Here is a 26,139-nt window from a genome sequence, read left to right as displayed (position 1 = left end):
CCCTCCCTCGCGGAGCCCCTATGTGGCTTCATTCCCATGTTTTCATGGTGCCCATGCCCTCTAACAGCTGCACCTCACGTCTGTCTGAGGCTGTTTCCTCCCCGCACTCCCGTCCTCTCCTGGCGGAATGCATGTTCAGTAGGACAGAGTGTATGGCCCCCTTCTGCTCTGCAGCACTGGGGCATTGCCTGGGACACGGTGGGTGCTCACTCAGTGATACGGGTTGAGTAAGATGCTCAGGCAGCGACTTAGGTGTAAAGGCCATTGGAAGGCAGACTCACTTGGAGCCGAGCTCTTTGCACAGTGCTCAGGGTGGGGCCATGGGAGCCAGTTGTTCCTTTTCTCACAAGAAGGCAGGAGGAAGAGAATGAAAAAGGAGCAGTGTGTGTTTTCTCTCAACTACTTTAAAGCTGATGATCTCATTCCATTCTTAAAGCTATGAGTAGAAACCCTTAGATCAACCCTGTGAGGTGGGTTCTGGGATTATGAGATTCCGTGGAGAGCACACGGCCTTCGCCCCGCGCCCCCCCTCCCCCCCCCCCCCGCCCCGCCACTGTGTGAGTGCTGCTCATCCTGGTCAGCCAAGTGGCTGTGGACCCACCCTCTGAACAGCTGCTCCTGCTGTGGGAGTGCTGCACACTGACCACCAGGGGGCAGCTCCTAAGTTGAGCATCTGGTCCAATGGTCGTTCTGGTTGTTCCACTGGACTTTTATTATATAGGATTAGTGCACAGAAAACTTTTAAAATGATAGTACATCAACAGAATGCACACAGTAGTGCATCATTCTCATACATCTAAGGAGAATATATAAAACATATATAGTTTTTCTGGTAAATGAATTGCTGCAATATATGAAAAAATGTTCATGTGCATGTTTTTACTTTGTAATAAAAATTATCATAATAAAAACCTAGAGAAATTATTTTGTTTTTATTTTATGGCAAAAATGCATCAAAAATGTTATAAAACATAACATATTAGATTTTTTACATGGTAATGATATTCTTATGTGTGTTTTATTTTGTTTTGTTGCATGTTTAGGTCACACACTAATTTTTCATTAGGGACCCTTTTGCTGAGCTGGACCCCTATAGTGAGTGCTCCTTTAAGATTGCTTCCATGTTGGGCTGTCAGGGCAGTGCAAGGGGAATATGCTGTTGTATTTTGGGGGAAAGGTAAGAGCACACACAGTTTTGAAAATCCAGCTACTCCTTAATTAAGCTGATTGAGAATTTACTAATTGCTTCTTTGGAGGAAGCTCATTTTCCCATTTTTCTCCCAAATAAAACAAGAGTTGTGATTGTTTATTTTCATTTTATGATTGTTGAGACACATTTTGAAGAATAAGATTATTCTTATATTTAATTTTTTTTCTCAGCCACAAATCAATGAGGCCTGAGTTCGTGTAATATAAACATTAATAAATAGAAAATATTGTATGATATTATGAGTTTATGTAGTATAAATATTTAATATAGAATTAGTAGTATTTATTCATTCAATAAATATTTATTGTATGCCTTTGTGCAAATTCTCTTCTTGGTGTTTGCTATATACCCATGAATAAAATAGATAAAAATTTCTACACTCATGAATATTACATTTTGCTGGTGAGAGACAAAAGAAAAAATTATACATCTAGACATATTACATATTTTAGTGTCTTGTGGATCAGCTTCACTTTTCCAAGTGTGGTTTTCAGTTTTGTTAGGGAAGGTACAGAGGAGCTTCTACTCTAGAGCTACTTTAGTCCCATTATCAAGGTGCAGTCCCTTCGGGGTCTCTAGTAAATGCACTGGGTGTCCTGACTGGTTAGAACTGGAATATCTTCTGGTTGTATGCAAGCTTTGGGAAGTGTTTGCCTTTAACTCTCCAGTCATCCTTTTCCTATCCTTGAGGAGATTCACCCTATGCCTGTACAGCTTACCATTCAGACAACGATTTGAGAAGACAGATTTCTAGAGCTCTTTCTCTGCAAAGTTCCCTCCTCTGTAGATCCTTTACTTCTAAGCTCACCAACACTACTGTGTTTTTTGGGGGGATGCTTTTCTCCGGGCCACAGTTTTGAAAGTGTCTTTAGGAAGAAACCCAGAGAATTGGAGGACTCACATTATTTGTTTTCCTTCCCTGAGAAAATACAATCCTGAGCTGTTTTTATCAAATGTCATGTATTTTTGTCTAGTTTTCCAGTTTTTTATTCTGGAAGGGAAAGTCTGGAGCCTTTTATTCTGAGGGAAAAGTCCAATATGACTCTTGAGATGTCACTTTCCTCACTGTAGTGTAATCAATTTGATTTCTTAAATCAAAAATTAAATAAAAATAAAACCCAACAAAAATAAAATCCCAAAACAACCTCAACAAATTTTCTGTGCCTCAAAAAATACAAGACAAAGAAGATTATCATAAAGACAATATGAGCTCATTTCAGAAGGGAAGATGACAAATTAGGAGTGGCCCAGGCAGGGTCCACAGAGGAGAGACATTCAGACCTCAGAGAGATAAACTTCAGCAAAAATATTTAAAATAATAAAGCCAACATCATGTGTGAGACTTTATGTGTATGCATGTCTGAGTGTTTCTGTGTGTATAGTGGTCTTGCAGGAAAACAGGTGGTGAAAGGTTGGTATTTTAAGTCAGGACTACTATAGCTAGTTTGTAGACTGAGTGGAAAGGACTTTCTTGTATTGGAACAAGCCATTACTTGAAGATCAAGCAAGCCCTTTTCTTTGTCTGCTTGGGCCAGTCAATTCTGGAGCACAGGGAGAGATGTCAGTTCCTAAAAACACTTCCATTGGCAGTGCCTTCTCATTCCCAAGTCTGTTTTGCAGTGGTGATGTCAAGCAGTAATAAACATGTCTTAAAATAACACCATGCCTTTAATACAAATGTTCTTAATGTACCCTTTGTTCCACACTTAAGTAAATCCTGTAGGAGCACTCATTCCATAATGTGCTGAAAGGCAGCCACTTCTGGGAAAGAAAGACCCAGTAACTGTTTGCAGATGGAAACTGATAGCAATGAATAGAAAAATGTGTCCTATGAACCTTCCTAGTTGGGGATTCCTCTTTCTCCACCAGTGCCTGGCCTGTTGTCTGCTTCTCTCTCTCTCTCTCTCTCTCTCTCTCTCTCTCTCTCTCTCTCTCTCTCTCTCATGCTGTACACATAAATCTTTAGTAAAGTGCAACAGTAGGTGACAGCATAAGTCTATATTTCCAACTCTCAATACATTCTCCTCAAATCCACCTCTGTTCAAGACACATAATTAGTTTAAAAGTTCATCCTGTTCAGTATTTCTTCTCTGACAAAATCATTTCAGGTTGATTTTTGACAAGTTAATATTAAAATGCATAAGGTACATTTCCAAACATTTCAAATGATCTGCAATGGATGTCAACATTGAATTACTAAGCCTTTCTTATATCTATTTTGTAATTAATTAACACATGGATTATTGAATAGATTATATAAAATCCCCAAAGGATAAAATGGTATGCCTCTGTCCTATAGGCAGTTCTTTCCTATGGAGACAATAACTGGTAATTATTTATTGAGTAATTTTCCAGAGATTATAAATATAAATCTATGCACAATATAAACATTTATGAAAATATATGTATATATGTTTTCATACATACTTTTTCACACAATTCTTTTCTCAAAAATATATTAATACTAGAGGCCTGGTGCACGAATTCGTGCATGGGTGGGGTCTGTCGGCCTGGCCAGCAATCAGGGCTGATCAGGGCCGGCTGCCCAGGAGGAAGGACCACCAGAGGTTAGCTGGCTGAGGGAGGTTGGCTCCTCTGTTGAGAGTCTGCCCCCTGGTGGTCAGTGTGCATCATAGCTACTGGCTGTCATCTGGTCGTCCAGTTGTCTGGTTGTAATGGTTGCTTAGAATTTTATATATCTAAATAATTGTTTTAACACACATGTATGCATAACATCTACATAGTATTCTTTCATGTGGATATATCTTAATTAATTTAGCTAGTTCACTATTTATGAACTTTAGTTTATTTCAACTATCTAGCTATTATAAATATTGGTGCAATATGTACCCATGTATAAAAAGTAGTTTTAAAATGTGTGTGTTCATAAAAGATTTTTAAAGGTGTAATTAGTGTTTTAAATGGCATATACATTTTAAATTATAATGGATATACCAAATTACCTTCCATAGACATGGCATTGATTTATATGCCCACCCAAAATATATATAAGTGCTTTTTTCCTACTATCTTTACAACACAGTGTACATGCTTTTTGATCCTTGGCAATCAGATAAAAATGAGTTATCTTTTTTTAGTTTTTCCTCTCTTTATGAATTTATTGGGTGTGGCTCTGGGTTTTAGTTTTAATTTGTGCACTCTTTTTACAAATAAAATTGGTTGTATTGTCATGTTTAAGAGCTATTTAAATTTCCATTTTCTGAGTAGTTTGTCCATTGCTCTTTTTGCTGTTGGGTTGATTTATTTGAATCTTCTAGTTTAATCCATTACTTCTTTTCTGAAATGTGTATTGCAAAAATTTTTTCTGTTTTTTTGACATGCCTATTAATAATGATGTTTTGCCCTGCAGACAGTTCTAACTTTTAAACCATTGAAATTATCAATATTTTCTTTTATAGCTTTTAGTTTTGTATCATACTTAGGAGTTCAGTATTTCAAGTTTATAAACTTTTCTATATATTTTGCTTCTTTTATTTACACTATTCACATTTAAAATCTTAATCTACAGGAACTTTATTTTGATGTAAGAAGTAAGTAGGGATCAAATACTGTGTTACTCAATATGGCTATTGGTGTTCCAACATAATTTTTAACAAATCCATCATTTCTTCTTTGATATATAATGCTACTTTTATATATAATAAAAGTAGCTCTATGTATAAAAGGCTAATATGCAAATTGTCCCCTCAGGAGTTCAACCAGTATACCAGGAGTTCGATCACTTGCTATGACATGTGCTGACCACCAGGGGACAGCACAGAACAAAGGAAGGCCCCAGCTGGCAGCTGGCAGCCAGGGAAGGAAGGCCCTGGCTGGCAGCCAGAAGACCCCCATTGGCCCTGATCACCAGCCAGGCCTAAGGACCCTACCCATGTATGAATTTCATGCACTGGGCCTCTAGTATATAAATAAATTCATTTGGAATTTAGGTTTATATCTGGCATCTCAATTCTGTCCCATAAACTTAATCTTCTTTTATTTCACTTATTTTCAGAATTTTAAATGTTGTTTATTTTCCATATAAATGTAGAAATAAATTTCTCATTCTAAAATTAGAATTGACAGTGTACTTATTGAGATCATTGAATCTATATGGAGAGAACTGACATATTTTTGGTGTTCAGAGGCAGAATAACTTCTGATGGGTATATAACACTAGACTGCCATGCTACTTGTTCTGTTCTTAGGTCCAGACTCTACTACTTACTAGCTTTGTGATCTTGGATAAGAAACATTCTATGTCTCTGTCTGGATGATAAAAAACAAAACAATATTAGTACTAATATCACATGGCAGACTAAGAGTTTATACATGTAAGATCCAAGATGTTGGGAGTAGGTGGAAGGTACACTCATCTCCCCTAGGACCAAACTGGAATTACAACTAAAATATAGAACAATCAACCTAAATAACCAACTAAAGACTAGCTGAACATAAGTCTTATATCAAGAATTTACAGAAGAAGCCACATTGACATTGGTAGAATGGGTGGAGATGTGAAAAGGGCTGGCCCTGCTTACACAACAGGTGGCTGATATCCTCAGCTGCAAAGGTTCCTTCTGAGAAACATGGAGTTGCAACCCCAAGCCTGGCTCCCAAGCCCAGAGCACCAGAGCTGGAAAAAGGTCTCCATCTAACATTTGGTGAAAATCAGCAGGGATTCTGATCACCAGGGAAAGACAGAAGTCTTCTAGAGACTCAGGCACCCTCTTGAAGGGCCAATGCACAAAATCTAATTTGAAGCCACTCTTTTTGGCAAAGGGAGGGAAAAGTGTATTAGAGATTCAAGAGGAAAGATTGAGATTTGTGCCACTATATAGAGAGATGAAGAGAAAGCTGTCAGGATCCCTGCGCTCAGTCCCTGTCACACTGCAGACACCACCTTTTTTGAGTGCAGCAATCCTCTCCTATGTCATCAGCCTAAAGAATGCAATATCCTGACCCTCTACCAGTGGTTCTCAACCTTTCTAATGTCGCGACCCTTTAATACAGTTCCTCATGTTGTGGTGACCCCCAACCATAAAATTATTTTCATTGCTACTTCATAATTATAATTTTGCTACTGTTATGAATCGTAATGTAAATATCTGTGTTTTCCGATGGTCTTAGGCTCTACAGCAGAGGTTCTCAAGCTGTGGGTTGTGACCCACAGGTTGAGAACCACTAACAGGGTCACCTAAGACCATTAGAAAACACAGATATTTATATTACGATTCATAACAGTAGCAAAATTACAGTTATGAAGTAGCAACGAAAATAATTTTATGGTTGGGGGTCACCACAACATGAGGAACTGTATTAAAGGGTTGCGGCATTCGAAAGGTTGAGAACCCAGACTCCCTTCTCCCCACCCTGTGGAGCTCATGCCCGGCTAAGGAGTGAGCTGTCTAGGAAGGAGTTTGGAGATCCAAGCAGACTATGAGGTGTCAGTGGCTGAGTTGTGGGCTTTGGAACAAGGATCACTCCTCCTTCCTTTCCCCAAGTCTGATCTGTGCTCCTCCTAATGGGAGATCCACTGGCTCACCTTCCTGACTTCTGGAAGCCTTGCCTTTTTGAGCTGGGGCTCCTGGAAGAATCTGGGACTAGCTAACAAGTTTTGTGGCTATAAGACAGGGCCCATTTTTTCCTCACACACTTGACTGGTGCCAAGCTCTTCCTTCACACAGCCAAACCTTGGTCTGTTTAAGCCTGATAAACTCAATTGGCCTCACCCTGATAATTTCCTCACCCCACCCTACCACAAAGGTTTGCAGACACCTGATGAGTAGCAGCTAGACTTGGTATACACTGGGACTTCTGCTGAGTGGCCTCAGCTTCAGCACTGGCATAGAATTTGAACCTGTATCAATCTGGTAAAAGCCAATCACCTCTACCCAGTGACTCACTGAGACCCTTCCTCATGCAACTTGAATACTGCCAGGAGATCTTTCAGTTACTGAGCTTAATAGGCAGCTGGCAGGCAGAGGCAGGGGAAAATTGACCTTGAGGTGCCTTGGGTTTATTACTGTCCTTCCCTTTGACTTGGAGCTGGTGTAAACCGGCCTTTGTATACAGCATGATCCTTCCCATGGCCACCCAGACCCTGCAGAGGCAGATTTGTAGCTCCAAACCAGTTGCCTAGGGACAGTCACAGGCAGTGTCTAACAATGAAATAAAACGGTCTCTCCTATGAGGTCCCAGAACCAACACATCCAGTGGTCAGTTTCAGACAACATCAGGGCAAGATCCAATTTGCTTCACAAGTGATATATCCAAAGGTAGATCTTGGCATGCATCAGAACTTGCTGACGCAAATTCTGCTTCATGTGGTCAGCACCTACACAGCAACTCATACAAGGTTGATCCTCTCAGTCAGCCAGTCTAAGGGTTGAACACATGCACAAAGAAGCCAATAGAAATAAAAATTTACTCAGAAAAGGAAGCTCACATAGCCCACACAAGGAACAATTCTTAGAGCACCCAGCTCAGGTAATCAAGGAAATTGGGCTACTGGATCCCACAAAGTACCTATTATATAAGGACACACTACCAAGACTGGTAATCATAGCAGATCTGTCTATTACATAAAAACAAACACAGAGAGACAACCAAAATGGGGAGACAAAGAAACATGCCTCAAATGAAAGAACAGGAGAAATCTCCAGAAAGAGAGCTAAATGAAATAGAGGCAAGCAATTTACCAGATAAAGGATTTAAAAAAAAAAAATGGTTATAAGAATGCTCAAGGAAATTAGTGAGAACTTCAAGAAACTTAGTGAGAACTACAACAGCATGAAAAAGCATATTGAAACCATAAAAATTAACCAGTCAGAATGAAAGAATACAACATCTAAAAAGAAGACTACACTAGAAGAAATAAATAGTAGGTTGGATGAAGCAATTTGGAAGAAAAGGTAGCAGAAATCACCCAATCAGAGAAGCAAAAAGAGCAAAAAATTAAATGAGGATAGTGGCTCTGGCCAGGTAGCTCACTTGGTTAGAATGTCATCACAATACACCATGGTTATGGGTTCAATCTCCAGTAGGGGCATATATAGGAAGCAACCAATAAATGTATCAATAAGTTGAACAACAAATCGATATCTATCTATCTATCATCTATCTAAAAATCAATAAAAATGTAAATAATTATAAAATAATGAGGATAGTTTAAGAGGCCTTTGGGACAACATGAAGCATAACAATATCTGCATCATAAGGGTATCAGAAAGAGAATAGAGAGAGCAAGGAATCGAGGACCTATTTGAAAAAACAATGGCTGAGATCTTTGCTAACCTGGTGAAACAAAAGTCATTCAAGTTCAGGAAGTGCAGAGAGTTTTAAAGAAGATAAACCCAAAGAGCCCACACAAAGACATATCATAATTAAAATTGCAAAGGTTAAATACAAAATGAAAATCTTATAAACAGCAAGAGAAAGTCATTTAGTTATTTACAAGGGAGCTCCAATAAGACTGTCAACTGATTTCTCAACAGAAACATTTCAGGCCAGAAGGGATTGGCATGAAATATTCAAAGTGATGAAAAGCAAGGACTACAACCAAGGTTACTCTACCCAGCAAAGTTTGTCATTAAGAATTAAAGGACAGATAAAGAGCTTCCCAGATAAGAAAAAGCTTAAGGAGTTCATCACTACAAAACCAGTAATACAAGAAATGTTAAAGGGTCATCTTGAAAAAGAAGATGGAAGAGGGAGAGGAGGAGGAGGAGTAAGAGGAGGAGGAGGAGGAGGAGGAGGAGGAGGAGGAGGAGGAGGAGAAAGAGAAAGGCTTAAAGAATAAAATGTCAATAGCTATGTACCCATCAAAAATCACTTTAAATAAAAATGGCTTAAATGCTTATTTAAAAACATAGCGTAGCTGAATGGATTAGTAAAGAAGACCCATATATATGCTGTCTATAAGAGACCCACTTTAGAATGAAATATACACACAGACTAAAATAAAGGGATGAAAAAAGATAGTTCAAACAAATGGAAACGAAAAAAGAAAAGCTAGGGTAGCAATACTTACAGCCCACAAAATAAACTTTAAGCAAAGACTATAATAAGAGCTAAAGAATGACACCACATAAAGTTAAAGGAATCAATCTAAGAAGATATAACCCTTTATGCACTGAACATTAGGAACACCTAAATATATAGATATATAAATATATAAAACAAATATTGGTGCACATAAAGGGAAAGATAAACAGTAATACAGTAGTAGTAGGGATTTTAACAGCACATTGAAATTAATGGATAGATCTTCTAGACAGAAAATCAACAAAGAAACAGTAGCCTTAAATGTCACACTAGCTTGAAAAAAAAAACAACAAAAAAATGGCTGCGTAATAGACAGATGTGTTCCGAGCCTTGTCCAGGAGCAGAAAGAAAGAACAGCTGAGGGTCGCACGAGGAGTGTTTGTTGGCAAGTTAAGGGACAGCTAAATTTCAGGAGAAGGTGGGGACTGCTAGACGGGGATCCCCTGACTGGGCAGCCCCCACTGCAGCTGGGTCCCCGCCTGGAGCTACGGGCTCGGACGCAGAGACTGCACCATCTTGAAAGGGAAAGTGGAGCTTATCGGAAGCCTGAAAATCCACAACTGTGGCACCCACCGAACAGCTGCAAGCCCCAGAACACCAGTCCCCAATTGGTGCAAACACGCGGATTCAGAGGAGCTCTACACTCCGCCACGGAAAGGTCAGATTTCGCCTGGGATAAGGAGAGAGAGAACTACATAATCAGACATCCGGAGAAGAGAGACCATGGGGAGACAAAGAAACAACCCGCATATGAAAGAAAAACAGGCATCACCAGAAAAGGAAGTAAACGAAATGGAGGCAATCAACCTTCCAGAGAAAGAATTCAGAGAAATGGTCATAAGGTGGCTGAAAAGAATGGAAGACAAATTCGACAATATGAGTAAGAACCAAGAGAAAATGAAGAAGAACCAAGAAGAAATGAGAAATGACATCGCTGCTATAAAGAACTCAATAGAAAGCATCAAGAGTAGACTAGAAGAAGGAGAGGACCGCATCAGTGAGCTAGAAGACAAGATGGGAAAAAATACCCAAGTAGAGCAGCTTCTAGAAAAAAAATTAAAAAGCAGGAGGAGAGCCTAAGGGAACTTTGGGACGACACGAAACAAAACAACATCTGCATAATAGGGGTCCCAGAAGGAGAGGAAACTGAGCAAGGAATAGAAAACCTGTTTGAATAAATAATGACAGAAAAATTCCCTGATATAGGGAAGAAAAAACCCACACAAATCCAAGAAGCTCACAGAGTCCCAAGCAAAATGAACCCCAAAAGACCGATGCCAAGGCACATTATAATTAAATTGGCAAACACCAATGACAAAGTAAGAATCTTAAAAGCAGCAAGAGAGAGACAGAAAGTTACATACAAAGGAACCCCCATCAGACTAGCAACTGATTTCTCAACAGAAACTCATCAGGCCAGAAGGGAATGGAATGAAATATACAAAGTCATGCAAAGGAAGGGTCTGAATCCAAGAATACTGTACCCAGCAAGGCTATAAATCAAAATTGAGGGTGAAATCAGGAGCTTCACAGACAAAAAAGGACTGAGGGAGTTTATTACCACCAAACCAGCAATGCAAGAAATGCTTAAGTATATGCTATAAAAAGAAGAAATACGAAGCAAAGAAGGAACACAGGGGTAAAGAATAAAAATGGCGACAAATAAGTACCTATCAATGAAAACTTTAAATGTAAATGGATTAAATGCCCCAATCAAAAGATATAGGGTAACGGGTTGGATAAGAAAACAAGACCCATATATCTGCTGTCTACAAGAAACCCACCTCAGAAAAAAAGACGCACACAGACTAAGGGTGAAAGGATGGAAAAAGGTTTTCCAGGCGAATGGAAATGAAAAAAAAAAAAAAGCTGGGGTAGCAATACTTATATCTGACAAATTAGATCTCAAAGTGAAGGACATAACAAGAGATTAGGAAGGCCACTTCATAATACTAAAGGGATCAATACAACAGGAAGAAATAACTCTGGTAAACATATATGCCCCCAATACAGGAGCACCCAAATACATAAAAAATCTCCTGAAGGATATCAAGGGAGAGATTGACAGCAATACATTCACAGTAGGAGACTTTAATACCCCACTATCACCATTGGACAAATCCTCTAAACAAAAAAAATCAGCAAAGAATCATCAATCCTAAATGACTCACTAGACCAGATGGAATTAATTGACATTTTCAGAACATTTCACCCCAAAGCCACAGAATATACATTCTTCTCAAGTGAACATGAGTCATTTTCAAAGATAGACCATATCTTGGGACATAGGCAAAGTCTCTTCAAATTCAAGAGATAGAAATCATATCAAGCATCTTCTCAGACCACAGTGGCATAAAACTGGAAATCAAATACAATAAAAACAATCCAAAAAAAATCAAACACATGGAGACTAAAAAGCATGCTATTAAACAATGACTGGGTTACCAGAGAGATCAAGGAAGAAATAAAAAACATCATGGCAACAAATGACAATGAAAACACAACAATACAAAATCGATGGGACACAGAGAAAGCAGTCTTGAGAGGGAAGTTCATAGCTCTACAAGCATACTGCGAAAAACAAGAAACAATGGTAATAAATTACCTAACCCTACAACTCAAAGAGTTAGAAAAAGAGCAACAAGAAAAGCCCAGTGTAAGCAGAAGGAAGGAAATAATAAAGATCAGAGCAGAGATAAACGACATAGAGACCAAAGAAACAATACAAAAAATCAACAAAACCAAGAGCTGGTTCTTTGAAAGGATAAACAAGATTGATGAACCTCTAGCCAGGCTCACCAAGAAGCAAAGAGAGAGGACCCAAATAAACAAAATCAGTAATGAAAGAGGTGAAATAACATCAGATCCCACCAAAATACATAGGATTGTTAAAAAATACTTTGAACAACTCTATTCCAACAAACTGGACAACCTGGAGGAAATGGACATATTCCTAGAAAAATACAACCTTCCAAAACTCATTCAGGAAGAATCTAAACAGCTCAATATGCCAGTAAGTATGGAAGAAATTGAAGCAGTCATCAAAGAGCTTCCGGCAAACAAAAGCCCGGGGCCAGACGGCTTCACAGGAGAGTTTTACCAAACATTCAAGGAAGAACTAAAATCTATCCTCCTGAGACTATTCTAAACAATTCAAGAGGAAGGAACACTTCCAAGTTTATTCTATGAAGCCAGCATCACCTTAATACCAAAACCAGATAAAGACAACACAATGAAAGAGAATTATAGGCCAATATCCCTCCTGAACATAGATGCCAAAATCCTCAACAAAATTCCAGCAAATCGTATCCAGCAGTACATCAGAAAGATCATACACCATGACCAAGTAGGATTTATCCCAGAATGCAAGGATGGTACAATATCTGCAAATCAATAAACTTGATAAAACACATAAACAAATTGAGAGGTAAAAATCACATAGTCATATCAATTGATGCAGAAAAAGCATTTGACAAAATCCAACACCCTTCCTTGATAAAAACTCTCAACAAGTTGGGAATAGAAGGATCATACCTCAAAATAATATAAGCCATATATGATAAAACCCACTGCTAACACCATACTCAATGGGCTAAAACTAAAACCATTCCCCCTAAGAACAGGAACAAGACAGGGATGCACACTGTCACCACTCCTGTTCAACATAGTACTGGAAGTATTAGCCATTGCAATTAGATAAGAAGAAGAAATAAAAGGCATCCAAATTGGAAAAGAAGAAGTAAAGCTGTCCTTATTTGCAGATGACATGATATTGTACATAAAAAACTTGAAAAACTCAATCAAATAACTAACAGACTTAATAAATGAATTCGGCAATGTAGCAGGATACAAAATTAACGCCAAGAAATCTATGGCATTTCTATACACCAATAGTGAGCTTACAGAAAGAGAGACTAAAAAATCAATCCCATTTACCATTGCACCAAAAAAATTAAGATACCTAGGAATAAACTTAACTAAGGAGGTAAAAGACCTATACGCGGAAAACTACAGGACACTGAAAAAAGAGATAGAGGAAGACATAAACAGATGGAAGAACATACCATATTCATGGATTGGTAGAATCAACATCATTAAAATGTCCATACTACCCAAAACAATCTATAGATTCAATGCACTCCCCATTAAAATACCAACAGCATATTTCACAGACCTAGAAAGAACTCTCCAAAAATTCATCTGGAATAAAAAAAGACCACGAATAGCCACAGCAATCCTGAGAAAGAAGAGTAAAGTAGGAGGGATCTCAATACCAGATTTCAAGCTGTATTACAAAGCCACTGTTCTTAAAACAGCCTGGTACTGGCACAAGAACAGACATATATACCAATGGAATTGAACAGAGAATCCAGATATCGACCGAAACCACTATGCGCAATTAATATTTGACAAAGGAGGCATGAACATACAATGTAGTCAAGACAGTCTCTTCAACAAATGGTGTTGGGAAAATTGGACAGATACATGCAAAAAATGAAACTAGATCACCAACTTACACCATACACAAAAATAAACTCAAAATGGATCAAGGACTTAATCACAAGATGGGAAACCATAAAAATACTAGAGGAATCCACAGGCAGAAAAATCTCAGACATATGCCAAAAGAACTTCTTCACTGATACTGCCCCTAGGGCAATGGAAGCCAAAGAGAAAATAAACAAATGGGACTACATCAAAATAAAAAGCTTTTTCACAGCAAAAGAAACCATCAACAAAACAACAAGAAACCCCACTGTACGGGAGAACATATTTGCAAATGTTATCACTAATAAAGATTTAATATCCAACATCTACAGACAGCTTATACAACTTAATAAAAGGAAGATAAATGATCCAATAAAAAAATGGGCAACGGACCTAAATAGAATCTTTTCGAAAGAAGACAGAAGGAAGGCCAAGAGACACATGAAAACATGCTCAAAGTCACTAATTATCCGAGAGATACAAATCAAAATGACAATGTGATACCATCTCACACCTGTCAGAATGGCTATCATCAACAAATCAACCAATGACAAGTGTTGGCGAAGATGCGGAGAAAAAGGAACCCTCGTGCACTGCTGGTGGCAATGCAGACTGGTGCAGCCACTGTGGAGAACAGTATGGAGTTTCCTCAAAAAACTGAAAATGGAACTCCCATTTGACCCAGTAATCCCACTCCTAGGAATATATCCTAAGAAACTAGAAACACCAATCAGAAAGGATATATGCACCCCTATGTTCATAGCAGCACAATTTACAATAGCTAAGATTTGGAAACAGCCTAGGTGCCCGTCAGCAGATGACTGGATCAGAAAACTACGGTACATCTACACAATGGAATACTATGCTGCCATAAAAAAGAAGGAATTCTTACCATTTGTAGCAACCTGGATGGAATTGGAGAACATTATGCTAAGTGAAATAAGCCAGTCAATGAATAAAAAAAATACCACATGATCTCACTCCTTTGTGGATAATAAAAAACATTAAAAACTGATAAACAAAAAGATAGATACAGAGGCAATAAAGCATCAAACAGACTGTCAAATTACAGGGGTAAGGTTAGGGAGAGGTCGGGGAAATAAGAGATCAACCGAAGGATTTATATGCATGCATATAAGAATAACCAACGGATGCAAAACATTGTGGGGTGAGGGCATGTATGGGAGTGGGGTGGGGGGGGCAATGGTAAGATATGTACACATATAATACCTTAATAAAAAAAATTGTTTTCAGAAAAAAATCTCATTAAAAAAATGTCACACTAGATCAGATGGATGTTATTGATATCATCAGAGAATTGCATCCCAAAACAGCAGTATATACATTCTTTTCATGTGCACATGGAACATTTTCTAGGATAGCACACATGTTAAGACACAAAATAAGTCACATTAAAGTTAGAAGATTGAAATTACATCAAGCATCTTCTCTGACTAAAATACTATGAAACTAGAAATAAATTACAAAAAAAAAAAAGAAACCTGAAAAATACACTAAGACATGTTACTAAATGAAGAGTGGTTTAACAACAAGATCAAGGTAGAAATCAAAAGTTAGCTTGAAACAAATAAAAAATGAGACTACAAGAACCCAATAGCAAAAGCAGTCCTTGGAGAGAACTTTATTAGCATTACTCAAGAAACAAGAAAAATCTCAAGTATACAATTTAACTTTACACTTAAAGAAACTAGAAGAAGAAAAACAAACAAAGCCCTAAGTGAGTTGAAGAAAGGAAATACTAAAGATCAGAGCAGAAATAAATGAAATAGACTCTAAAAATAAAAAAAGAATAATACAAAATATTAATGAAACAAAAACTGGTTTTTTGAAAAGATGAACAAGATTGACAAACCTTTCACCATACTTATCAAGAATAAAAGACAGAGGACCCAAATAAATAAAATCATAAAAGAAAGAAGAAAAGTAACAACTGACAGCACAGAAATACAAAGGAATGTAAGAAAATATTACGAACAACTATATACCAATGAATTGGACAATCTGAAAGAAATGGGTAAGTTCCTAGAAACAACAATCTTTCAAAAGTGGATCAGGAAGAATCACAAAATCTGAATAGACTGATAACAAAGAGCTAAATCAAAACAGTAATAAAAAAAAAAAACTCCCAACTATCAAGGCCTGGACTTGATGGCTTCACAGGTAAATTTTACCAAACACAGGTAAATTTTACCAAACATTCAAAAAACTACTAACAACCTACATATCCTTCTCAAACTAATAAAAAAAAAAAATTCAAGAGGAAGGAAGACTCTCAAGCTCTTTTTATGAGACCAGTGTTACCCTAATTCCAAAACCAGATAAAGACACTACAAAGAAATAAAATTATAGGCCAAATTCCTGATGATACTAAAATTCTCAAAAAAATTAGGAAACAAGATCCAGCAATACGATTTCAATATGATTGAAAAGATCATACACCATGATCAAGTGGGATTTATTCCATGGATGCAAAGTTGGTACAATCCACAAATTAATAAACATGACACAACACATAAACATAATGAAGGATAAAATCACATGATTATGTCAATTGATACAAAAAAAGCATCTGATAAAATTCAGCACCTATTTATGATAAAAAAAACCTTCAGCAAAGTGGAATAGAGGGAACATGTGTAATAAAGGCCGTATATGACAAACCCACAGCCAATGATCAAAAACTAAATGTGTTTCCTTTAAGATCAGGAACAGGACAGAGCTATCTGCTTTTACCATTTTTATTCAACATAGTACTGGAAGACCTACCCACAGCAATAAGACAAGAAGAAGAATAAAAATCATCCAAATTGGAAAGAAAGAAGTAAAACTGTCACTATGACATGATAATGAGAAACCTAAAGATCCCACTTAAAAACTACTAAAACTGATAAATTAATTTAGTAAAGTAGCAGAATACAAAATAGATATCCAGAAATTAATTGTAATTTTACATACCAATAATGAACTATCAGAAGGAAAACTAAGAAAACAAGTTCATTTGCAAATGCATAAAAAATACTAAGAATAAATTTAACCAAGGATGTTAAATACCTATACTCAGAAAATGAATAAAAAAACTGAAGAAGATACAAATAAGTGTAAGCATATACTGTGTTCATAGATTGGAAGAATTAACATCATTAAAATGTCCATATTACCCAAAGCAATCTGCAGATTCAATGAAATTTCTATCAGGATACCAAATGGTGTATTTTGTGAAACTAGGACAAATATTCCACAAATATGTATAAGTAATAAATAAAGTACCCCAAATACAAACAGCAGTCTTGAGAAAGATATACAAAGTTGGATGAATCACACTTTCTGACATTATACTATGTTACAAGGACATAGTAATCAAAAAACTGGTTTGGCTCAGTGGATAGAGCATCGGCCTGCGGACTGAAAGGTCCCAGGTTTGATTCCAGTCAAGGGCATGTACCTTGGTTGCGGGCACATCCCCAGTTGGGGGTGTGCAGGAGGCAGCTGATTGATGTTTCTAACTCTCTATCCCTCTCCCTTCTTCTCTGTAAAAAAGCAATAAAATATATTTTAAAAAAAATAGCATGGTACCAGCATAAAAACAGACATATTGATCAATGGAACAGAATTGAAAGCCCAGAAATAAACCCTCACCTTTATGATCAATTAATATCTGACAAAGGAAGAAAGAACAGACAATGGAATAAATATAGTCTATTCAATAAATGGTGTTGGGAAATTTGGACAGATAAGTGAAAAAAAAGAACGGAGATCACCTTCTTACACTAGGCACAAGAATAAATTAAAAATGGATTAAAGACTTAAATGCAAAACTTGAAACAATAAAAATCCTAGAAAAAATAGTCAGTAAAATATTGGATATTTTTCATAGCAATAGTTTTTCTGATATATCTCCTTGGGTAAGGGAAACAAAAATAAAAATAAATAAAATGGACTACATCAAACTAAAAGTTTTTGCATAGCAAAGAAAACCATAAACAAAATGAAAAGACAACTCACTGAATGGGAGAACATATTCACCAATAACATATATGATAAAGGGTTAATATCCAAAATTTATAAAACTCAACACCAAACAAACAAGTTAATAAAGAAAATGGGCAAAGGACCTGAATAGACATTTCTCCCAAGAGGACATATAGATAGCCAATGGACATATAAAAATATACTCAAGGTCACTAATAATCATAGAAGTAAAAATTAAGATCACAATGAGATGTTACCTCACACCTGTCAAAATGACTACCACCAATAAATCAACAAAAAGTTTTGGTGATGATGTGGAGAAAAAAGAACCCTAGTACACTATTGGTGAGAATGCAGGCTGGTGCAGCCACTGAAGAAAGCAATATGGATTTACCTCAAAAAATGGAACTGCGTGTTACCCAGCAATTCCACTTCTGGGGATATATTCAAAGAAACCTGAGAGGAGAACCAAGATGGCAGCCTAGGTAAACATGAGTACTCGCTGCCTCCCACAACCACATCAAAATTACATCTAAAATACAGAATAACCACCATTCAGGATTGCCTGAAATATGGCTGAATTGGGGTTCTAGAACTAGAGAAGTAAAGAAGAAAGCACACCAAAACTGGTAGGGAGGAGCAGAGGCACGGAACAGGCTGGTCCAACACCCACACATGGCTTTATTTATTTTTATTTATTTTTTAATCCAGAGGAATATCTAGGCAATGGAGGCCTCCCATGTTGAGCAACAGGTTCCAGCCCCACTCCAGACCCCTCAGCTCAGGGTTCCAGTGCTGGGAAGAGAAGTCCCCATAACTTCAGGCTGTAAAAACCAGTGGTGATTGTGGCTGAGTGACATGGAGGCTGCTGGAGATGCAGGCATTTCCTCCTAAAGGACCAGACTTACACTCCATCCCTCTGGGCTCCAGTGCTGGGGTAGAAGCTTGAGAGAACTGGATTGTCTGGCACTGGGAGAGGAACTTGGGGGTGGTTTTCTCCTAGACAGGAATGCTCACAGGGGTCACTGGGATCTCCCCCATCACAAAGCTGACTATTTGAGTTTCAATCAGCATGGCCCACACTCTTTACTCTGCCATAGTGATTTCCTGAGACCTCTCCCCATCCAATTTGCAGCCCCACCCAAGCTGTGTGCAGCTGGGTTTTCCATAGAAATGGCCTGTCCTGCCTCAGGCTTCAGACTTTTCTAAAATCTCTCAAACAATCAGCAGCTGGCATCAGCATGCTCCAAACCTATCAATCAGAGGCCCAAGACCTGGCACTAGCACCCACCTGCCTTGCTTCACAGCTGGGCCTTGCCTGGGCACTTCCAATCCCAATAATTCAGGTAGCAGCCACCTGAAGATCACTCTGTAGTTCCTGCTGGGTGGTCCCAGATAGTGGCTAATTTTCTACCTCCTGGAAGGCCCCAGAGCCAGTGCACCTGGTGGACAGCTTCAGACCATACCACAGTATAACTCTAAACATCCATAAGTGACACACTCAAGGGGCAGACTCAGTGAGCACCAAAACCCCACTGAAAGCAAGTCCTGTTCCATTGGGGTTTTTCCTGCACAGCAGCTCTTCAACTATAGTCACAACTGGTCCTCACAGCCAACTGGCCTGGAGGTCAATTCCTCTCTGTGATGCCAACAGCAATTAAGGCTCAACTACAAGAAGCTTGTGCACACAGCCCATACAAGGGTGCACCTGGAGTGCCCAGCTCAGGGACTGTGGAGGCTGAGTCACTGGGCAACATTTATGGTGATTACAAGAGGGAAAGAGCTGTTAGGGGAGTTATAATAACATAAAGGGGGGATAATAGTGACGAAGGAGACCTAACTTTGGGCAGTGAACACACAATACAATATTCAGATGATGTATTATGGAATTCTACACTTGAAACCTATATAATTTTATTCACCAATGTCACCCCAATAAATTTAATAAAAATTAAAAGAAGAGTTAATAGATATTAGAATAGCACATCATGCTCACTTTTATAAATCTTGCCTGTTATCATTGGATCTTTCTATTCAAAAGAATGAGATGACTTTCTATATATTAGTCTGATTTTGTGTCCTTATTCATATATTTTTTTTTCCCCCATGTAAGTCTCACACACTTCTTATATTTATTTCTGGTCCTTTATTTCTTTTTTGTGGCTATTGTTAATGGATTTTTAAAAAATTATTCAGATATACATTGCATATAATTATCTTTTTGCAACAATTTAAATTGTAAAACTTGATGCATTATAACAAGTGTATACATTGTGTAGCAACCAACAAAATTATAATATATTAGAGGCCCGGTGCACGAAATTCATGCACGGGGGGGTGTCCCTCAGCCCAGCCTGCACCCTCTCCAATCTGGGACCCCTCGAGGGATGTCCGACTGCCCATTTAGGTCCATTCCCGACATCCCTCTCACAATCCAGGACTGCTGGCTCCCAACTGCTCGCCTGCCTGCCTTCCTGATTTCCCCTAACCGCTTCTGCCTGCCAGCCTGATCCCCCCTAAACATCCCCTGCCAGCCTGATTGATGCCTAACTGCTCCCCTGCCAGCCTGTTTGCCCCTAACTGCCCTCCCCTGTAGGCCTGGTCACCCCCAACTGCCCTTCCCTGCAGGCCTGGTCACCTCTAACTTCCCTCCTCTGCCGGCCTGGTCACCCCTAACTGCCCTCCCCTGCTGGCCTGATCACCCACAACTGCCCTTCCTTGCAGACCTGATCCCTCCCAACTGCCCTCCCCTGCTGGCCATCTTGTGGCAGCCATCTTGTGTCCACATGGGGGCAGCCATCTTTGACCACATGGGGGCAGCCATCTTGTGTGGTGGAGTGATAGTCAATTTGCATATTACTCTTTTATTATATAGGACAGGGGTCCTCAAACTACGGCCCGCGGGCCACATGCAGCCCGCCGAGGACATTTATCCGGTCTGCTGGGTGCCGCTGCCTGTCCTGCTTAGCAGCCGACTCATCCCGGGCCCGCAATGCACATAGGAATTTGTTCATAGTTTTTTTTTTTTTAAACTATACTCCGGCCCTCCAATGGTCTGAGGGACAGTGAACTGGCCCCCTGTTTAAAAAGTTTGAGGACCCCTGATATAGGAGGATAGAGGCCTGGTGCATGGGTGGGGGCCAGCTGGTTTGCCCTGAAGGGTGTCCTGAATCAGGGTGGGGGTTCCCTTGGTGCATGGGGCAGCCTGGGCGAGGGGCCTGTGGTGGTTTGCAGGCCAGCCCCGCCCCCTGGTGACCCAAGCAGAGACCCTGGTATCTGGAATTTATTTATTTTCTATAATTGAAACTTTGTAGCCTTGAGTGGAGTCCAAAGTGGGCCAGGGTGTGCGGAAAGCTTGACTTCCTCCATTGCCAGGGAAACCCAAGCCTCCTGCTTGCTCCATGGTGGCAGCCATCTTGGTTGGGTTAATTTGCATACTCACTCTAGATTGGTTGGTGGGCGTGGCTTGTGGGTGTAATGGAGGTATGGTCAATTTGCATATTACTCTTTTATTAGATAGGATTTCTATAATCCCCAACAGTTTGCATGATCCTCTTCTCAGTTAGTCTTCTTCCCTTACTTCTGGCAACTTCTTATGGTTTTCTTCCTTTACAATTATGCCCTTTCTAAAACTTAATATAACTTGAATTATGTAACATTTGTGTCTGACTTCTTTCATTTAGCAGTCATATTGTTTTTAGGATTCATCAATGCTGCTGTGCAATAGTTATTTACTTTTTATAGTTGAGTACTATTTCATTTTATGAATGAATATACCACAATTTTTATTCATTCACCAGAAGATGGATAATTGGGTTGCTTCCAGTTCTATGCTATCATGAATTAAGCTGTTCTTCTATAAATATACAAGTAAAATTCTTTGTGTAGACATAAGGTTTTTATATTTTTTGGGTAAAAACCTAGAATGGGAACTGTTGGGTTGAACGATAAATGCATATTTAACTTTGAAAGAAATTGCTAAAATATTTTCTAAATATGCTTGTATTATTTTACATCTCACTAGTAAAATAAGACTTTCAATTTTTCTACATTCTTGCCAACACTTGCTATTTTCCTTCTTTTAATTTTAGCAAGTCTAGTGAGTATGTAGTGATATTTCACCATGATTTTAATTTGTATTTCCCTAATGACTAATAACTAATGATGAGCATCTTTCATGGTTCATGGAGATGTACCACATCTTTCATGGTTCATCTGGTCATTTATTAATTGAGTTAATTTATTATTGTGTTTTAAAAGTTTATATATAGTGGATGTAGTTTTTATTAGATATATTTTTCCAGTCTTTCGCTTATTTTTATTTTTTATTTTTCCTAGCTGCTCTATGAGGTGGAGAATGTTTAAATTTTGAAAGACTCAAAACTAAAAAATATTTGCCTAACCTAATGTCACAGAGACTTTCTTACATGTTTTCTTTTAGAAATGTTACTGTTTTAGCTTTTATGTTTAGATTTTTTTTTTTTTAGTTCATTTCTTTCCTATGATGTAAGGTAAGGATCAGATTCTGTTTTTTGTTTGTTTTGTTTTTTGTTTGTTTGTTTGTTTGTGTGTGTGTGTTCCTCTCTATTACATTGTCATATCATAGGCAATTTGTTGCCCACTTTACTAATTTTAAACTTCTGATTTTTTTTTTACCTAACTGCACTAACACTTCCAGAATAATATTAAATAATAGTACTGACCCATATCATTTTATATATTTGTATATCAGTGACAAATATTTTGGACATAAATTCTGAATATATAAAAAAAGGGTATTTTCTTAAAACTATATTTAAGTATTAAGCTAACATATTCAGTATTTGATAATGATATTTTGTATCTCATCCTCAGGCCTCTAATCCCCTAAAAATGCCCATCCAAAATATATATTTTTTGCATAAGTAGAAATTTTTATTACTAAATCTTTTAAACACAAATGGAATTTCTGAATACTAAACAAACAGAGGTTTTATTTTATAGTCACTTGCTGTGTTACATATTTTTTAAGGTTTAAAGTATTACATATAGTATTACATATGTCTCCTTTTTCTCCCATTGTCCTCCCTCTGTCCAACTCCAACCCACAGCAATGCCCTCACCCCTTTAGTGAATGTGTCCATTGGTTATGCTTATATGCATGTATACAAGTCCTTTGGTTGATCTCTTACCCCTATCCCTGCCTTACCACTGAAGTTTGATGGTCTGTCCTATGCTTCTCTGTCTCTGTATCTATTTTTGTTCATCAGTTTATGTTTTTCACAAATATTCCACAAATGAGTGAGATCAAGTAATATTTATCTTTCTCTGATTGGCTTATTTCGCTTAGTATAATGCTCTCCAGTTTCATCTATGCTGTTGCAAATGTTAAGAATTCCTTCTTTTTTAATGCAGCATAGTATTCCATTTTGTAGATGTACTACCACAGTTTATTAGTCCACTCATCTGTTGATGGGTACTTAGGCTGTTTCCAAATCTTAGCTATTGTAAATTGTGCTACTATGAACATAGGGGTGCATATATCCTTTCTGATTGGTGTTTCTGGTTTCTTGGGGTAAATTCCTAGAAGTAGGATTCCTGGTCAAATGGGAGTTCCATTTTTAATTTTTTGAGGAAACTCCATACTGTTTTTCCACAGTGGCTGCACCAGTCTGCATTCCCACCAACAGTGCATAAGGGTTCCTTTTTCTCCCCATCCTCACCAGCACTTGTCATTTGTTGATTTATTGATGATAGCCATTCTGACAGGTGTGAGATGGTATCTCATGGTTGTTTTTATTTGCATCTATTGGATTATTAGTGACTTATTTTTTCATAGGTCTCATGTCCTTCTGTATGTCCACTTTCGAAAGGTGTCTATTTAAGTCCTTTGCCTATATTTTTATTTGATTATCTTCTTTTTGCTAAGATGTATGAGTTCTCTCTAGACCAGTGGTTCTCAACCTTCCTAATGCCGCGACCCTTTAATATAGTTCCTCATGCTGTGGTGACTCCCAATCATAAAATTATTTTCGTTGCTACTTCATAACTGTAATTTTGCTATTGTAATGAATTGTAATGTAAATATCTGTGTTTTCTGATGGTCTTAGGCGACCCTGCTATTGGTTCTCAACCTGTGGGTCATGACCCACAGGTTGAGAACTGCTGCTGTAGAGCCTAACACCATCAGAAAACACAGATATTTACATTACGATTCATTAAAAGTTGCAAAATTACAGTTATGAAGTAGCAACGGAAATAATTTTATGGTTGTGGGTCACCACAACATGAGGAACTGTACTAAAGGGTTGTGGCATTGGAAAGGTTGAGAACCACTGCTAGACTTTGGAGATTAGGCCCTTATCAGATACTAGAGGCCCGGTGCACAAAATTTGTGCACGGGTAAGGTCCCCATTCCAGGCCAGCGATCAGGGCCGATCAGGGCCTTTTGGCTGCTGGCCGGGGCCTTCCTTTGTTTTGCACCACCCCCTGGTGGTCAGTGCACATCATAGGGAGCGATCAAACTACTGGTCTCCTGATCAAACTCCTGAGGGGACACTTTGCTTATTAGCCTTTTATATATCTAGATAACATTGGCAAATATGTTCTCCCATGCAGTGGGCCTTCTTATTGTTTTGTTTATGGTTTCTTTTGCTGTGCAGAAGATTTTTATTTGGTGTAGTCCCATTTGATTATTTCTCCTTAGTTTCCATTGCCCTAGGAGCTGTATCGGTAAAGATATTGCTATGAGAAATGTCTGCTATTTTTCTGCCTATGGCTTCTTCTAGGATTTTTATGTTTTGTGTCTTACATTTAAGTCCTTATCCATTTTGAGTTTATTTTTATGTATGGTGTAAGTTGGTGGTCTATTTTCATTTTTTTGCATGTATCTAATTTTCCCAACACCATTTATTGAAGAGACTGTCTTGATATCTTAATTCCATTATATGCTCTTGCTTCCTTTGTCAAATATTAATTGAGCATAATGTCTTGGGTCAATTTCTGGGTTCTCTGTTCTGTTCCATTGGTCTATAAGTCTGTTCTTGTGCCAGTACCAGGCAGTTTTGAGAACAGTGGCTTTGTAATATAGCTTGATATCTGGTATTGTGGTCCCTCCAACTTTGTTCTTCTTTCTCAGGATTGCTGCAGCTACTCAGGGTCTTTTTTTAATCCAGATGAATTTTTGGAGAGTTTGTTCCAAAAATATGTCTGTGACATATGCCATTGGTATTTTAATGGGAATTACATTGAATCTATAGATTGCTTTGGATAGTATGGACATTTTAATGATGTTCATTCTACTATTCCATGAACAGGATATATTCTTCCATTTGTTTATGTCTTCCTCTATCTCTTTTTTCAATGTCCTATAGCTTTCTGAGTTCAGGTCTTTTGCCTCCTCTATTAAGTTTATTCCTAGATATCTTAATTTTTTTTTTTTTTGGTGCAATGATAAATGGGATTGGTTTTTTTTTCTTTGTTTGTTTGCTTTGATTCTTTCTATATCTGTGAGTTCATTATTGGTGTATAAAAAAGCCATAAATTTTGGGGTGCTAATTTTGTATCCTGCTACATTGCCAAATTCATTTATTAAATCTTGTATTTTTTTTATGGAGTCTTTAGGATTTTCTATGTACAATATCATGTCATCTGCAAATAATGGCAGTTTTACTTCTTTTCCAATTTGGATGCCTTTTATTTCTTTTTCTTGTTTTTTCCTCTTCTTAGGGGAAATGGTTTTAGTTTTTGCCCATTGAGTATGATGTTGGCTATAGGTTTGTCATATATGGCTTTTATCATTTTGAGGTATGACCTCTCTATTCCCACCTTGCTGAAAGGTTTTATCAAGAAAGGATGTTAGATTTTGTCAAATGTTTTTCTGCATCAATTGATATGATTATATGGTTTTTATCTCTCAATTTGTTTATGTAATATACTAGAGGCCCGATACATGAAAATTCTTGCACTGGAAGGGGGGGGTCCCTCAGCCCGGCCTGCCCCCTCTCACAGTCCGGGAGCCCTCAGGGGCGGGAGGCAACCCAGAGATCAGGGGAAGGTGACGTCCCCATCACACCTCTGTTGCTGCCACTGCCAGCAGTGCAAGCCTCGGCCGGCCCTGGTTACCTGAGCCTCGGGCAGCCCTGGGCAGCTGGGCAGCTGCCACCCAAGGCATGCCTGAGCCTTGGGCATTGGCTGGGGAGCTGCCATATGAGGCTTGCCTGCACTTTGGTCCTGCCCTGAGCATCTAGGTAGCTGACATCAGAGGCTTGCCTACGCCTTGGGCTGGCCCTAAGTGGCTGGGCAGCTGTCATCCAAGGCTTTCCTGCCCCTCGGGTTTGGGCTGGGCAGCCTCCATCCAAGGCTTGCCTGCACCTCGGGACAGCCTTGGGTGGCTGGGAGTCGGAGGGTGGGTCTGGCCGCACCAT

The sequence above is a fragment of the Plecotus auritus genome (assembly GCF_963455305.1).
Source record: "Plecotus auritus genome assembly, chromosome: 2".
NCBI classification, from domain to species: Eukaryota; Metazoa; Chordata; class Mammalia; order Chiroptera; family Vespertilionidae; genus Plecotus; species Plecotus auritus.
This window is presented reverse-complemented; position numbering follows the sequence as displayed.